The 18,366-nt window shown below is 43.2% G+C and overlaps 1 protein-coding gene and 1 long non-coding RNA gene across 12 annotated transcripts in view; both read right to left on the minus strand.

Moving 5' to 3' along the window:
• The window catches only part of NRG2 (neuregulin 2), a 271,148-nt gene that overhangs the window by 159,745 nt on the left and 93,037 nt on the right, over window positions 1-18,366 (minus strand). The gene's annotated exons all lie outside the window — the stretch shown is intronic.
• LOC144329528 (uncharacterized) lies at window positions 6,078-18,005 on the minus strand. The gene is made up of 2 exons (XR_013394873.1): window positions 16,751-18,005; window positions 6,078-8,129 (listed from the first exon to the last, which is right to left on the minus strand). It is a non-coding gene; the product is annotated as an uncharacterized LOC144329528 (long non-coding RNA).

The following is an 18,366-nucleotide window of genomic DNA, read 5'->3' on the forward strand; positions in this document are numbered from 1 at the left end:
TTTGGAGTATGAGTATGGTGGGAGAGAAGAGAGACACGCCAGGAAAAGATGCAAGAAGAAAATACACCTTAATACTGATTATCTCTTGGTGGTTGAGATGCCAACAGATCCTTTAAATTTTTCTTCTTTATACTTCTCTGTTGCTTCTATATTTTCTCCAACAAACGTTACTTTTCAAACAAGGAAAATCCATAGTCCCCATTATAGAGAGGCTCATTAACCTGCCCTAGGGTCTTCCGTGAGTCAGAAGTGAAATCAAAAATAAAGACCACCATTCTCAAAAGCCTAGCTCATCACAAGCTGCCTAAATGTGTGCAGTGGTAACTCTAGAACAGTAGTCCTTAACCGGGATGATTTTGTCCCACAGGGACAATTGCCATGTTTAGACATTTTTGTTTGTGGTAACGGGGGAAGGAGGATGCTACTGGCATCTAGTGGAGAGGCCAAGGATGCTACTAAACATCCTACAGTGCCCAAGATAGTACCCCGTAACAAAGAATCATTTGGCTCAAAATGCTAATAGTGCCACTGTTGAGTAACTCTGCTCTAGCAGAAAGAAACTGGACTTAAGCTCAGGTGGCTCAAAGATACAGGAACCTCCAACCTGCTTCACATCCTGTGCAAGCTGTAGTGCCTTCTGCTTCAAACAGGCAGTTAACAGACCCCAGGGGACAAAGCACTGAGGACTTTATTACTTATATTAAGCAGCCTTCAGCTTCCAACTGGAGAAAAAGAAATTGCTCATTTCACTCCAGAGCCATAACAGACACAAACAGAACACAGCTTAGGATCAAGAGCTCAGAAAGAGGAGATGAGCCAGGAGCTGGAGGTGGCAGGTGGGGAGTGTGTACCGACAGGCAACACCAGCTGGACTCAGGAGCCGCAGGCCTGTCTGCACATTCTCCCTCTGCATCTTTACCTCCAGCACCCTACTAGTCCTGGGTGACCATTTTAGACTTCACTTCCAAGTATCTTTAGGGTAGGAGAAAAAGGAAGAGCTCCACCCAACCCCTGAGATTCTTTCTGCTTTTGGAAACTCTCTTCCATCAAAGGGGGCCACTTGCTTGGACTTATCCAGGGGTTTCAAGGGAAGACAGGTATGATGCCAGCATTTCGTTTTCCCTGTGACCTTGGGCCCAACTTAGCAACTCATAGGACTCAAGTGCTGGAAAGAACCTTGGCCCAAACCTTGTCCCTTAACAGATCAGGAAACCAAGTCCTAGGGAAGCCAAGGATCAGGCCCAACTCACACAGCTATGGCGAAGCCAATACCTGAATCCAGATCTTCCATGCTCTCTATTCCTTATAGCATCTCTGTCACCAGGAAGTCTAATACTGTCACACCCACAGCTGTCAGTCCTGTAGTAGGAAGCTGTCACTCTCTAGTGTCATTTCACATGAGAACAGATGTGGTGAGCACCACACAGTAATGTGTTCCCATGGGCAGCCTGACATCCATATGTCCCATTTTACTGCAGCCACTGAGGATAAGTTCAGAGTCTATGCGGAAGATGCATGGGGAAATCAAAGATCTATTCCACAACAGATGTGAAGCTCTAGTATAGCTACTGCCGCATCCTTCAAGTAGCCTAGTAAACCTTAATCCAGCCAAACAAAAGGGCTCTGGTTCCACTGGGGCTGTTGCTGGCCCCTTTTATTGGATAGCTGACCACACAACTGCTTGCTGCATTTATTCAACAAATATTTATTGAGCACCTATTATGTGCCAGAAACAGAACTAGGCAATGGTCATTTGGGTCTGATCTACTCTCTCTAAGGTCTAGTCCTATTATTATAGGCCCACTTCTGGGATTGCTTAGCGATCTCTTACTCCTTACCAAACCAAGTTTCCCTACAGTGAGCTCATCTTTACCTGAGCTAGCTGGGAGATTCTAAATTTGGCTTGTGACCAAAAGAGAAAAACTAAAACCAAATGAAATGTATATACACTGCAATGAATTCCAGATGGGTCAGCATTAAATGCCAACTTAAAAACCCAGAATATAAGAGAATGCTTATTTATCCCTAGCAGTTGGGGAGAAATAAGCAACAAATGATATGACCAGAGACTCAACTGGTGAGTTCAAAAAAATAAACGCATGAAACAAGGAGGTATAGTACTGTGGTTAGGATATAGGCTCAGAAATCAGACAGGCATATCTCTGCTACTTACTGTGTGGCCTTGAGCAAGTTACTTAACCTCTCTGAGTCTTAGTTCCCCATATGAAAAATGGGATTATAGCAATAGAACCAACCTCCCAGGGTTGTTGCAAGGACTGAGCAAGATAGCAAAACAATTACACAGCAAAACAATGACATAGCACTACTGCATATTCAGTAACCATTATTTCTGGCACTTAGGAGTCATTTAGCACTCATCCCACAATCTGATCCCATGCTTTCCCCAAAAGATCCTGGCAAAATGGCACCACAAACTCCCCTTAGCTGCATCATCAATAAAGTAGAAGCTCAGCATACTGTGAAGATTCATTTGCTTTTCAAAGCCCCACAGAAGAAATCAGCAGCATCTCAGATTGTGGTTGCCTCTGCTGCTGCTGCAGAGCTGGAACACACGGAGTCTCTCACTGCCTTGCGTCCAATTGAAAGTGGCCTCAGAGTCAGTGTCCTAAAGCTAAGAACCAGATCTCTTCTTACCTAGAGCTAAGCGGACAGCCTTTCAAGAGTGGGCCTTTATACTCTATGTTACCCATAATATTCTAAATGGGATTCTACGTACAGGAGGCACTTTTAAAAATGCTTTGACAATTATGAATAAAGCTTCTATAAACATCCTTCTGCAGGTTTTTATGTAAACATAAGTTTTCAACTCCTTTGGGAAAATACCAAAGAATGAAATTGCTTGATCTTATGGTAAGAGTAAGTTTAATTTTGTAAGAAACTGCCAAACTGTCTTCCAAAGTGAGTGTACCATTTTGCATTCCCACCAACAATGAAAGAGAGGATGTTCCACATCCTTGTCAGCTTTTGGTGTTGTCAGTGTTTATTCATACCTGCCAAAATTTGGAAGTAACCAAGATGTCCTTCAGTAGGTAAATGAATAAATAAATTGTGGTACATCCAGACAATGGAATATTATTCAGCACTAAAAATAAATGAGCTATCAACCCATGAAAAGACATAGAGGAAACTTAAATGCATGTTACTAAATGAAGGAAGCCAATCAGAAAAGGTTACATATTACATCATTCCAACTATATGACATTCTGGAAAAGGCCAAACTATGAAGACAATAAAAAAGATCAGTGGTTGCCAGGGGTTGAGGGGAGAGAGGACTGAATGGGTGGAGCATAGAGGATTTTTACAGCAGTCAAAAATTTCCGCATGAGGCTGGGCACAGTGGCTCACACCTGTAATCCCAACACTCTGAGAGGCCAAGGCGGGCAGATCATTTCAGGTCAGCAGTTCAAGACTAGTCTGGCCAACATGGTGAAACCCCATCTCTACTAAAAATACAAAAATTAGATGGGCATGGTGGCAGGTGCCTATAATCCCAGCTACTTGGGAGACTGAGACATGAGAATCGCTTGAACCCAGGAGGTGGAGGTTGCAGTGAGCCAACATTGCATCACTGCACTCCAGCCTGGGTGATACAGTGAGACTCAGTCTCAAAAAAAAAAAAAAATTCTGTATGATAGTATAATGAATACAGGTTCTTATACACCTGTTGAAGCGCATAGAATGCACAACACTGAGAGTGAACCCTAATGTAAAGAATAGACTTTGGGTGATAATGGTGTGTCATTGTAGGCTTATCAATTTTAACAACAGTAATTGTAACTTATCAATTGTAGGTTTATCAATCGTAACAACAACAATTGATAATTGGGAGGCTGTATATGTGGTGGGGGGCAGGGGGTATATGGGATATCTCTGTGCTTCCTCTCAATTTTGCTGTGAATCTAAAATTTCTCTTAGAAAAATAAAGTCTTAAAAAAAACCAGGACAGAAAATATGCTTTGAACTAAATACTCCTTAAGGTCACAGGTGAAGATGACATATGTTAGGACTGAGTCCCCCTCCCATCCACAAGGGACAGTGTCTTCCTCATACTGTATTAGGTACCTTTACTTATAGCCAGAACCCTCAGTGATCCAGGTGAAGAACTTGGAAAGCATCGGACACATCCGTGCACCCCACAGGCTCTCTAAGACTTGTTAACAATTGTTCAAACATTCTTTGAATCTGGCCCCCCTTCATAATGCCTACTGCCTTGCCTTGGTGCAGGCCCTGGTCATCTCTCCATTGGCAGTTTTTAGATCCTACCATAGAGGGTTCTCCTGGCTCCCTCCCACTCCTGTTTGTCCCGCATACAGCTATCAGAGGCCAAAAACTAAACAGGTCGCTTTCTTATATAAACCTTCAGATGATCTTATCTTGTTATAAAGACTAAAGACTAAACTTTTCAGCATAGCCTATAAGACTTTTAACAATCTGGCCACAGCCTATCTTATATCTTAGCAATAGCATCTTTTGCCACATTGGACACATAGTACATTTGGTGCCCTCAGGTTACTTCCCATGTCATAGCCTCTTCCTTAAAACTCTGTGCCACCTTTCTCTAAGTGGTTCTTCATCCCTGCCTGATAACTCCTTAATATTCCTTCGGGATTATGGTAGGCAGCCTCTGAGATGGACTCCAATGATCTTATCGCCTAGTACTCCTGCCCCTGTGCAATACTTTCCCTGAGTATGGGCTGAACCTACCGACTCACTCAGAATTAACAGAATACAACAAAAGTGATGGGAGGTCAGTTCTGTGATTGGGTTACTACAAAGAGACTGTGACCTCCCTCCTCCCACCTTTTCTCTCTCTCTCTCCCTCACTTGCTCTTAGGGAAGTCAGCTGCCATATCATGAACTGCTCTACAGTGAGATCCATGTGGCAGGGAACTGATATCTCTGGCCAACAGCCATCGAGGACCCGAAGCCTGCCAATGGCCACATGAATGAGTCTGAAAGACCTCTGTTGGACCTGAGATGACTGCTTCCCTGGCTGACACCTTATTTGTAGCCTTGTGAAAGTCCCTAGACTGGAGGACTCACATCTGGATTTCTGACTGATAGAAACTATGAGAAAATAAATGTTTGTTGTTTTAACCCACTACATTTTGGGGTAATTTGTTGTGCTGCCACAAATAACTAATAAGAGGACCCAACTCAAAAATCATTCATCTATTAAGCATTTCTTAATACTCTCTTCTCCCTTAGTCCATCTATACCTCTCCCACTGCACATGGGATGAATTCATACTCCTTAATATAGCCCCCAAGGCCCTATATGATGATCCAATTCAGCTCACTTTCCCAAACTTATCTTCCACCACTGCCCATGGCACCTGGGGCAATTAATCTCCTTTCAGTTACTTCAGTGTGTCCCAGTCTCATCTTTATCCCTTTGCACATACTGTTCCCCCTTTCTGAAGTACTTTTCCTTCTCTTTTTACCTCATTAACTTTGACTTGTTCTTCAAAATCCCAACTCAAATCTTTTTCCTTCAGAAAGACTATTCAACGCCCAAGGCGGGGTTTAGGTATCCTTCATTTGTGCTCCCCCTTACCTTGTACTTTTCCAATCACAGCACTTATGCCATCATGCCAAATGCTTCTGACTTGCTTATCTTCTGGGCAGGATTGTAAGCTCTTTGAGGGCAGGGCACACATCTGTCATTCACTATGTACACAAAGTAATTCTGTCTTAACTTTCAGAAATTTCATTGTACTCCCAAGTGGTCATTCCAATACCCTGTCTTCTCAGTTCCTTGAACTCTTCTTCTCTAATCATCTTGTGCTCCACCTCATTCTACCCACTGACTCTCATGCTCATTCATACTTGAGAGTCATCTCTACCCATCACCTTGTTATTACCAAGGAATGTAATGCTTCCATGATATCAAATGCATGCATCCTATTCTCCACCCACCAACTCCTACCTTCCAGCTTACACCCTCTACTGTTTGGACTCCAGCAATTCTTTTATCTTAACAGGATTTAAATTCATTGATACTACCACCTTTTTACTGATTTTCACAGTAAATATGATATTCTTTCTTCCCTTCTCTTTCTTTCTTTCTTCCATTCGTTCATGATCAATTTTTATAATAATTTTATTTCTTCACTTGGCAAAACCACAATTCTAGTTAAATCCAACCCAGTACCTGCGCCCACGCAACTGAATGTAGCTGAAGAAATACACATAATCACCTAGACTGGTCTCACTTTAAATTCATATCCATGAGCCAAAGATGAGCCCTTAATGTGCCTGACAATCATACTGTACCTCCCTAGTTTATTCTATTCACCCACCTACTCTCCTAGATGACTACTTCACACCCTCTTTCTCCTCAAACTTCGAACAACTCCTCCCTCATACTCTCAGCTGTTGACCTTGTTTCCTACTTTACTGAGAAAATTGAAACAATCAGAAGAGAATTTCCACTTACTCCCACCACAACATATATGCATCTGTCCGCAGCCATATACAGAATTCTGCCTTCTCTCCTGCTACTGTAGATGAATTATCCATGATCCCAGAGCCAATCCCTCTACTTGTGTGCCAGATCCCACTCTTCACCTACTCTAAGAAAGCATTTCAACAATCTCCCTTCACCTTCCCACACCATTAATTGCCTTCTCTCAACTGGCTCATCCCTACCAGCATATAAGCATATGTTACTTCTATATTAAAAAATAATAACAGAGTTTCAGTTTAGAAAGACAAAAAAGTTCTGGAGATGAATGGTGGTGATGGTTGCACAATAATGTGAATGCACTTAATGCCACTGAACTGCACACTTAAAATGGTTAAAATGGTAAACTTTATGTTATGTGTATTTTACCACAGTAAAAAATAATAAAATTAAAACTCTTCCAGATTCAATTTCCCCTAACAGCTATCACCCTACTCCTTTGTTCCCCTTTGTAGCAAACTTGCAATAAATTCCTTCTCTTCCCTTCCATTCTCTGGTAAATCTACTTACATGAAGCTTTAAGCCCCATCACTGCACCAAAACTGTTTTTGTCAAGATCCCCAATGGCATCCACATTGCCAAATCCATTGATTAATGAGGTGAGTACTCATCTAACCTGACCCATCAGCAGCACTGGAACCAGTCAACCTCTCTCTTCTACTTGGTGAACATTCTTCACTCGTCTTCCAGGTCACCACATTCTCTTGGTTTTCTTCCTACCCCACTAGTCACTTTTTCTCAATCGTCTTTTCTAGCTTCTCCTCTTCCCCCTAACCCTTTAATATTGTAGTGTCTAGGGCTCAAGTCCTTGCTCTTCTTTTCTGCTCTACCTATGTTCATTCCTTTGGTGATCTCAACTACTTTTATAGCTTTTAATACCACCTATATGCTGTTGATTTCCATATTTATATCTCCAGCCCCTATCTTACTCTCCACTTAACACACCCACACTATCCAAAACCAAACCCCTTAATTGCCTCCAAAATTTGATCCACTCACACTCTTCCCATCTCAATGGCGATATCATGTTTCCAGTCACTCAGGTCAAAAAGTTTGTATTTTTTTTTTTTTTTTTTCCTGAGACAGAGTCTTGCTCTGTTGCCCAGGCTAGAGTATAGTGGTGTAATCTCGGTTCACAGCAACTTCTCCTCCTGGGTTCAAGAATTTCTCGTGCCTCAGTCTCTCAAGTAGCTATAATTACAGGCATGCACCACCATGCCCAGCTAATTTTTGTATGTTTTGTAGAGATGGGGTTTTGCCATGTTGCCCAAGCTGATCTCGAACTCCTGAGCTCAAGCGATTTGCCCGTCTCAGCCTCCCAAAGTGCCAGGATTACAGGTACGAGCCACAGCGCCTGGCTTGGATTCATTTTTTTACTCCTTCTTTTCAGTCTCACTCTACATTTTATCTATCAGGAAGTCTTTTGGGCTTTATCTTTTAAAAATATCTACAATCCAGCCTCTTCTCATCCCCTCTTCGCAACCACAATACACCAAGTCACCACCATCTCTCACCAGATTTCTTCAGTGGCTACCTAACTGGTTTCCCTGCTTTCACCCTTGCTCCTAAATGTCTATTCTCAACATAGCACACTTTGTGATCCCTTTCAAATAAGTCAAATTATATTACTTCTCTGCTCAAACCTCCAGCGGATCCTTTTTACACTGAAATAAAAGGCCAAGTCTTCACAAAGGCCCACAAGGTCCTATATGATCTGGCACCATTGCTGCTCTAAACTCAGCTCATTCTACTGTAGCCATATGGGCCTTTTTGCTATTCCCCAAACATGCCAGGCATGCTTCCACCTTAGGGAGAACTCCCTCTGCCTAAAATTCCTTTCACCATGATATCTACCTGCCTAGCTCCCTTACCTCCTTCCATTCTCTGCTCTAATGTCACATTGTAATTTAGGTCTACCATAACCACTCTATTTAAAATTGCAATCCACCCCTCTGCACTCCCATTACCTCCCTCCATTCTCTTTTCTTATAATATTTATAACTTTCTAAATATTATTTAATTTGCTTACTTATTATGTATATTATTGGTCTCTCACTACCAGAAAGCAAATTCCATGAGGGCAGAGATTTCTGTCTTCTCAATATTCCAAGCACCTGGAAGAAGTCCCAATATATAGGAGGAACTCAAATATTATTCAATGAATGGATAAGCCCAATGTAATGCCTAGCACATAATAGATGCCTACAAAATATCTTATACATGAGTAAATGGAGAAATAAATGGTCTATTTATCACTAGACTGTGAGTGTCCCAGGGGCAGGGATGTGACTTATTCATCTTTGTGTCCCCAGTACCCAAGACATTAATGGAGATTCCATAAATGTTGGTTAATTAAAAGAAAAAAACCTGAAAATGAATGAGGTAGACTGGATTTGTGCGGTGCCAGCATTCTAGGGTTCACATGTAAGTATCCTGTTTCCTCCATGGCCACTCCCAGCCTGGAGCTTTCCATTTCTGGATCTTTCAGGATATAATTCTCAAGTACTAGAATGAAGTGGTCCAGTAAACACAATGGAGGAAGGGATGCCTCACTCAGGAAGGGCTTCCCTGCAGGCTTTAACCAAGGCTTCACCATCTGACTGCACAGGTAGGGTGTCCAGGTGGGCACATGTTGATCTCAAAAAGTAACAGATGCAAAACAGGCTCCCAGACGCTTTAGCTGTTAGTCAGGTTTCCAGGCCCCAAATTCTAGTAACCCAGAGACTGGAAAATCAAGTTACTTCAACAAACACATCCCTTGTGTTTTTCTTTCAAGGCGCCACATCTCAATAGGTATGGCTGGCATTGGCTCAGACACCTTTGTAGCCCATCATTCATTCGACACTGGGGAGGAAGGGAGTAAAATGGCTCCTTATGCCGAGGTTATGGGATAGGCTGGCTCCTACTTGCCACACCCTCAAGTTAGGGAGGAAGCAACAGGCCTTCCTGACTCCAGAGCCCTGCTTTCAACTGGAGAACATAGAGATTGTCACCTGTAGGAGAGGCAGAAGGGGTGGTGGTGCAGGAGAGCTTGTGTGAATCTGGAAGTCGGGGAGAGGAGTTATAACTCTGCTACTGTCTAATTCTATAACCTTGGGGCAAATGATTTCACTCTCAGGGCCTTAGTTTTCTCATATTTGAAACTAAAATTTTGGACCAGATAATCTAACTATATGATTCTAATAAAACTGAACTATTATTGACCTCTCTAAATCAATAGTTTGGGAACACAGCATTGTCTGCAATACACTTGCCTGAACATCCATCTTGACTCTCTCCTCCTCAGTTCAGCTGTCATTCATTCATAAAATTAAACATATCCTATTGTCAACTATGTGCCAGGCATTGTGCTAGGGCTGGTATACAGCAATGAGTATGACAGAACAGTCTCTGTCCTCAGGAGTTTTATAGGGAGACATCAAATGATTTTTCAGTTACTACCATGAATAAGAGTTAGAAAGACGTGGAAGTGATAGTGGCACTATGTGAACAGATGTAGCATATCTATGGCCTTGTCTGGGATTCTAGAAAAACCTCCTTAAGGAAGTAACATCTGAGCTGAGCTTGGAAGGACAGAGACCAGTGAACTAGGTGAGGAGGAGGAAGAGCATATCAGAGAGAGGGAAGAACACGTACAACTGGCCTGCAGCGCAGACATCTCACAGCAAAGCTGGCGTGGCCAAGGGCGGAGTGTGGAGCAGGGGGCAGACATGTTGCTGATGAAGTCAGCACAGGTGAGATCACACAGGACCTTGGAGGCCACATGAGGGTTTGGTTGTAATATATGCTAAAGAGACTGGAGCAGAGTAGGAGTGGCAGACTTAAATGTGATTGGTCTTGGGTTTTTAAAAGCTCACTATGTGGAGAATGAACTCCAAGAGCACAAGTCAATACAAAAAGACCAGTTATGAAACAACTACAGTAAAACAGATGAAAGATGATCAGTATTGACATGGGTGATGTTAGTAAAAAGCAGATAGACTCCAGAAAGATTTAGGAGGTAAAACTGATAAGATGTGGGGAGTGGGTAAGAAAGAAGGGAGCACAAAGTGCAACCTAAGTGGTTAGATGAGGGAACCCTGTTAGAGGGCCAAGTTTGGAAAGGGGGTGAGAGCTTCACTGGGACATGTCCAGTTTGTGATATCTATGAGATATCAGGTACAGAAGATGAGTTAGAAGATGAATATATGAATCTGAAGTGAAAAGGTCTCCAACTACAGAACTCTCCAACAACTCTGTAGTTGGACACCATATTTTAAAATTGGGTAGACAGGAAAGAGCTAAAAAACAGAGAATGGAAGGAACCCTCAGAGAGAAAGGAGGACAACTAAGGAGGTGACATAATGGAAGCCAAGGGAACAGTACATTTCAAAAAGTCAGGATTAGCCAACAGCATCAAAGTGCTGACAGGTGAAATAATATGCGGAATGAAACATTTTACATTAGGGTCAGGAACTAGAAGTTCACTTAGAGCAGTTTCGATGGAGTCAGAGATTGGAAAGCAGACAAATGCATGTGAGAAGAGAAGAGGTCATGTTATAGAGACAAGAGGTACGGACTGTTCTTTCAAGAAGATTGGTTGTGAAAGGGAAGAGAAAGATAGGTGGTAATTTAAGATGGGAGAGACGTGAGTATGATGAAGGATGAATAGAAAGGACTCAGTAGAGATGAAGAGAGTGAATGTGCAGTAGAGAGAAGGAAAAGTCAGTGGTGTTAGGCTCCTGAGAAGGTGAGAAGGGATGGACCACAGGACATAGTGAGAGGACTGGCCTCAGACTACGGACATCTGTTGCATCAGAGGGGAGGAATAGAGGACTGATAAGTATAAAGGTCAGTTTACATTCATCCCTCCAAACATGCAAAGTCATAAAGTTAGCTCTGCCAATTTTCCCACGAAAAACCTCAAAATCTACAAGTCCATGTGTTCTTGGTGGGCAATGGAGATCACAGGAAGCAAACAACCTCTACAGGCCCTATCTTGACCCCAGTAGAAAACTACAGTCCGTTCTCTGCAAAACTCCTGAGTCAGAACAAGGTAAAATGGGAGCTGCTGCAAGCTGAGCTATCCACAGGTCATGTGATAGGATCTCTGGGAGATGGCCCGGCATAACCAGGTCAAATGTGGGGAAGTGATTGAAAACGGCAATGAAGTAGAAGAGAGGTCTCAATGTGCCAGCCTGCAGACGAGGGATGGGTGTGTTAGTAGGGAAAAGCTGCCTCACCACTCCTTCGTATGGTAACTTTAGAAGAGGAGAAGGGAGGAACAGCCTTGCCGCCTGACAGAACAGGATCTGATTTAATGCTGTAGTCCATAGTGAAATGCCACCCACGTCATTGCCCAGCCACCTAACTGATAGCTCCCAAAGCCTGGAATCAAGGGCAGTTTCTCCAATTTACTGTCTCATAGCTGTGGCACTTGACTCTAGGATGAGAATTCATCAGCATCTCTTAGCCCAACTGCAAAAACAGCATTAATACATAGAGATTTAAGAGGACAACAAGTGCATGCCAAGGTGACAAGGAAGCAGGCGACCAAAACAGATGCTGCCAAATCATAGGTCAGCGCTTGACTCCTGCAGATCCAGACCAACACCACCATCCCCAATCCAGGTCCTGCTCCTGAAGCGTGCTCTCTTTTCAAACCTTTGAGGCACTCGTTTCTTGGACCACAGAGGAGATACTCATTTACAGTGCCAGTGTTTCTAACAAAAGCTCATCCTCAAGGGAAAATCAGCAGAAAAGCTGAATTTTGAATGCAGAAGAAATGTAGAGGGACCCTACTTAGAATGCTGCCTCCTAGGTCCCTATTATCCAAAGTTCCCAAAGCACAGGGGAAGACAGAAGGAGAAGAAAAGGCAGGGAATCATGGGGAGGTGATAACTAACACTTAGCATGCTGCCTAAAATAAGCAAATGACATAAGACAAATAAACACAGCTCTGGGGAGAGGTGCTGCCAGTGCTGCCCTAGCAGGCCCAAGGGCTCAAGGGAGTCATGCTGGGCTAGAAACCCGGTTATTTCTAGGGCACCAAGCAGCATTGACCTGAATCAGGAGCCACTGGAAGCAGGGGCCACAAAACGGCCAATCAGAGGCTGAAAAACACAGCCCACTTCCAACCGGGGGGCCTTTGTCACTCCATAACCCCAGGGTTGGGGACAAGGAAAGAAACCACAGAACCCTTCAAAGAACCAAGTCCAATCATCTCTTGAGCCTCCACATTAGACAGGAGGGAACAACTGGGTAATTCATAAGAGCAAATAATCCCCTTATCAGTCCTCTTTGTTTTCAGACTGGCTCTTCCTAGAAAGTATGGGTTCAGGACGGTCTGAGTGCAGTGGTGTTTACAACGAATGGATCACAACCAGTTACAGAGTTCTTTATCCCTTCTCCATGCCACTGCTTCCCTTGGCTAGCCTTAAAAATGATTTTTTAAGAAAGTATAAGTTCAAATTAGCTCAATTATAACTCCTATGACAAGCCTGGAACTCTCCTAATTGTTTTGAGCCTCAGGTTCTTAGATGTAAAATTGGAAAGGGAGGGCCCACCTCCCTAGGTTGTTGTGAGACTCAAATAAGTAATGTCTATAGAAGTACATGCTCAATAAATGTGAGCGTCTCTTTCTTACCCCTCTAAGGGGCACAATTTTGGCTCACTGCAACCTCTGCCTCCTGGGTTAAAACAATTCAACTGCCTCACCTCCCAAGCAACCGGGATTACAGGCACCTGCCTCCACGCCCGGCTAATTTTTGGCATTTTTAATATAGACAGGGTTTCACCATGTCTGCCAGGCTGGTCTCGAACTCCTGACCTCAGATGTCCATCTGCCTCAGCCTCCCAAAGTGCTGCAATTACAGGCATAAGCCACCATGCCCAGCTGGGATTTATATTCTTAATTTAAAAATTTCCATCTGTATACTCTGAATGTACGGCAAGAGGACAGAGGGTTAGTGGTTCAGAAGTCTCCTTGCTATTCAGCTCAAAAGGTGGAAAGTCCACACCCAAAGAATCAGTAAGAGACTGAAACAATAAGAATTGGTACTAAGTAAGCAGCTCTGGATTTGTAGTAGTCAAATCAGAAGCACTTTCAAAAAGTAAAAAGAAACAAGTACACACTTCTTTGGTTAATTCATCCTAAAGAAAAGCTTTGTGAATAGCTGATTTCTTGTCCTGCCACTTTGGAGGGTTTATGTTATGGATTTCCAGGACAGAGGTATGAGACCCAGCTCCTCAACTTCTAACACTTCAGAGCCCAATACAGTCAAACCCAACATAACATAAACTGTTAACCAAAATGCATCTCACCTTCCACTTTTAAAAGGAAAAGGAATGATGCCAAAATGTCATTAGGGATTTTCTAATCAATAGCAAGATATGTCCCAAGATCCAGACATATATGTTCAAGCTAACCTTCTCCTTCCAGAGATCTGTGCAAAATGACCAGGACACACTGAATGATGCTCAAAGACAGAGTCTTACACTTACTGAAGCAGCAAATGCACCACTGCATTTCAGCAAGATCTTCTCCAAGCAAAAGTTGAGAAAAAAATAGCTTTTCATGTAGAAAAAAGAAAAAAAGAAAGTTTGCATACGTAGCCCAACTGCCTCAGAAAAGAGTTAAGTTTATGTCATCACATCCTCTATGCCATCATTTATAAAGCACAGACAAATTTCAGAGATGTTCATGCACGGGGGGGAGGGTAGAGTGAGTACTTCTCGGAGCCAATGAAGTAGGACATGCCTGCCAGAAGAAATACTCTATCCCGTGTCTCAAACTCCTATTCTGTGGCCTTGCCCTTTAAGTCCTTGGCAGAAGGACTGTGAGTAGGTTATGCAAAAGGCACTCTCAGAGCATTAATTTTTGAGCGAGCAAACTGGTTCGCAGTTGTGATAATAACAACAGCATACTTTCATACAGCACTTGGCAATCTTAAAGCACTTCCACAGACATCATCTGCTGACCCTCACAATATCCCTGGTAGGTAAGAAAAGCAAATATCATTAGCCCTATTTTACAGTTAACAAAACAGGCTCAAAAAGGTCAGTTGTCCCAAGGTCACAGAGCCAGTAAGTGACAAATGGAGTTTAAACTGACATCTTTCTCTCTCTGTATGCTAGATCTGTACTTTCTGTTTTATGAGACAAAGTCTGAGGTTAGGACTATTTCAGCATGTCCAGTGAAAAATTCCGTAAGTAATGCCTGACCTCTGAATTTTGAAGTTCTGCTTCTACTCACCACTGTTTTGCTAGGAATGGTCCTTTAAGGCCTAAGGTGGGTATGGGATACTGGAATGGACCATAATTTTCCTATGCCCCGGATGTCACTGTCCATGACCTAAGAGACAGCAATCTCAGCACATTCATGTCATACTACACAAAGAACTCAGGATTCAATAAAATATCACCTCTGCAACAACAACATGAGCATGGCCTAGTATTTTATTAATGCCTTCTTGAGTTCAGACAGAAGGGCCATGGGATTCCTGAATACACAGGCAACAAGGACAATGAGAACTTGATTCACCTCTGGTGGCAGGGAGACCTCTGAAGAGCAAAGGTAGAGAGCCAGAAGTGGTCTCCCAGCCTCAGAGAGGAACACAACGCATGACACAAGCTAACAAGCCTTTCTGGTAGGGAACATTAAGTTTATCCTGAAGAAGAGCTTAGATATCTGCATGCATAAAAGAAGGCTCCATCCCCAGCCCTCAGCAACTTCCTTCCTGCAGTCAGACCTCCAGGAGTCCTCTGCCCTTACAGAATCAACAATCCCTTCCTTATTTGTTTGCCTGGACTTCCAATTCTACATCTCCAGTCCAATCCTCTCACTTAGGCTCCTGCTTTCTCTCAAGGCAGTCCCAGCCCTCTCTCTTACTGTTTCTCCAACTCATACTTTATGCTGCAGCCTAACTAGAACCACCTGCCATCCTAGTTCAGGTTTGCAGAACTAGGTACTGAGCTAGGCATTGTATAGTGTGCTGGTCCCAAAACATGTTTTAACTTTCTTCAAGCTTTTATGTCTACCAAGAATGACCTTCCCCTACTACCCACTACCAAAATCCAATTTGACCCATCTTTCAGGGTCTAGCAATAATTCCATCTCTTCCTGGAAGTCTTTTCTGATATTCCTAAATACATATTTGTCCTCCCTCTCTCCTTCCTTTTTTTTTTTTTTTTTTGAGACGGAGTCTCGCTCTGTCGCCCAGGCTGGAGTGCAGTGGCCAGATCTCAGCTCACTGCAAGCTCCGCCTCCCGGGTTTATGCCATTCTCCTGCCTCAGCCTCCTGAGTAGCTGGGACCACAGGTGCCGCCACCTCGCCCGGCTAATTTTTTGTGTTTTTAGTAGAGACGGGGTTTCGCCGTGTTAGCCAGGATGGTCTCGATCTCCTGACCTTGTGATCCGCCCGTCTCGGCCTCCCAAAGTGCTGGGATTACAGGCTTGAGCCACCGCGCCCGGCCCCCTCTCTCCTTCCTAATGTGCTACTGTCTCTTACAGCACATGATTCAGTACCCTTATGATTTCACCATTTGCCATTTCCTCATTAGCCCTTTACAAGCTTTTTAATGCTATGTCCACGTTGTACTCATCTTTACCTTTCATGCAAAGGGCTCTGCACAAAGAAAGCATCCAACAAACATGTGATCTACTACCTACCATATTTCTGCTTAGTCTCCTATCAACAAGAGGGAGTCTAGCACAAATTGCCTGGGTTCAGAATCCTGGCTCTGCTATTATAGCTTTGTGATCTTGGGAAAATTATTAACCTCTTTATACTTGAGTTTTCCCCTTTGTAATAAAGATGATACTAACACTATTTATTTTATATGATTATTATGGGAACTAAAATGAGTTAACATTTATAAAGTGTTTAGAACAGTGCCAAGTACATATTGTGTCACATAAGTATTTGCTAAGTAAATAAAATAGCTGCCAAATGCATCATTTTCCTTCTTAAAATTGCTTTTCCTCATAATTTATCCATTTTTGTTAATGGTGCTACTATTCTTCCCAGCTTTCCAAGATCAAAACCTTGACTCTTTTTTCTCCTCAATGCCTGCTACTCAGCTTATCACCAAGTCTCACAGATTCATGAAAGATACTGCCTAGTTTACCTGCCTCTTCCCCCAGTTTTCATGGCTTCTAGGACTTTATAACCCCCTCCTTGATCTCCAGAACATGCATCTCTACCCAACTCCAGTCCAATATGAATTGTGTAAACAAAGTATTTGAAAACATTCCTCTCTTTCTATCATATCTCTGCTCTAATACCTACAATAGCAACCTATCACCTCCAGAACCAAGTCCAAATTGCTTTGTCTGTCTCTACAGATCCTCTTTAATCTGGTCCTGCCCTCCTTTCCTAATCTTATCTCCCCTATATCTCTACCCCAAACATGCTAATCTCCTTGTGGTCCTGTAAAGACAACTGCTTGTTTCTACCTCTGCTGACATTGTCCTTTTGGCCTAGCACCCTATCCGCTATCTGCCTAAATCCCCCAAATCTATTTATTCAAGGCTAACCTCCAGTCCTAACTCTGTACTAGAAAATTTCCAGTCTTAATTTATCTTCTCATTCTCTGAATCCTATAGTCTATTTTACCTTTTTGCAATTATTATATTTTGCTTTATGTCACTTGCTACTGATTCATGTGAGTTTGATATCCCCAAATGGACTGTAAACCTCTCAAGATCAAGATACATGATTACTAGACCTCCTTTGCATCCTTCAAAGAAAATACCAATCAAGGAGCTTAAAAAATCCCTTAACCAATATTTGATTTTGAACTTGCCTCTTACTTCCTTTTGGAGTCAGGAAGTGGAGAGAATGGGACTGCACACCCACCTAGCTGATCCTGTATGCTGTGATCACAGATGGTGTGGAAACCCTACCTGGGGGATTTGCTATAGCCAAAAAGCCTGTTCTTACTGTTGACAAACGCCAACAATCTCTGTAATTTAGGTTGCCATATGGTTCGCCCAGCCCTGTAGCAAAATTGGTTTCTCAGGAATATTAAAGAGACCAAGCAGGCCAAGTCTCCTATCTATGGAGTGCAGAGAGGTCACCTTGAGCTGACCCTCCCAAAAACAGGAAGGCACAGGACCTCCAAGGACAAGCCAAAGGTCAAACAGATGTAAAACTGACATCCCCTGAGAGACCTGTCAACTGAATCCACCCCTTCTCTGGAATCCAGCAACAGGCTCTCTCCCCCAAGACTCCTGAGACTACCCTAGAGGAACCCAGCTGGGCAGGGCAGAGGGAAGAGGTTACACTATCCTCACTGCATGGAGAGAGATGCCCAAAGTCATAGTTTTATTTTTTTCATAGTACCTGGTCCTGAGGGTTAGTAACAGAGTTAAACAATTTTTTCTTTTTTCTTTCTTTTTTTTTTTTTTTTGAGACGGAGTCTCGCTCTGTAGCCCAGGCTGGAGTACAGTGGTGCAATCTTGGTTCACTGCAAGCTCCGCCTCCCAGGTTCACACCACTCTCCTGCCTCAGCCTCCTGAGTAGCTGGGACTACAGGTGCCCGCCACCACACCCGGCTAATTGTTTGTATTTTTTAATAGAGACGGGGTTTCTACTGTGTTAGCCAGGATGGTCTCGATCTCCTGACCTCGTGATCCGCCCGCCTCGGCCTCCCAGAGTGCTGGGATTACAGGCATGAGCCACCGCGCCCGGCCAGAGTAAAACAATTTTATCACCAAGCCAGTTGTCCTAATTTGGGAGGGACGATCCTCATTTTTTGATCAACTCTTCATCATTTCCCCCATGTTCCCTCTTTTGTGGATTTCAAAGGCAGGAGGAGGTCAGGGCCCCATTATCTTCCTAAATTGCCCTAACCCCTCCCATCCAATTATCACAATCACAGACTTATGGAAGCTGCTCG

This window comes from Macaca mulatta, chromosome 6, assembly GCF_049350105.2.
Source record: "Macaca mulatta isolate MMU2019108-1 chromosome 6, T2T-MMU8v2.0, whole genome shotgun sequence".
NCBI classification, from domain to species: Eukaryota; Metazoa; Chordata; class Mammalia; order Primates; family Cercopithecidae; genus Macaca; species Macaca mulatta.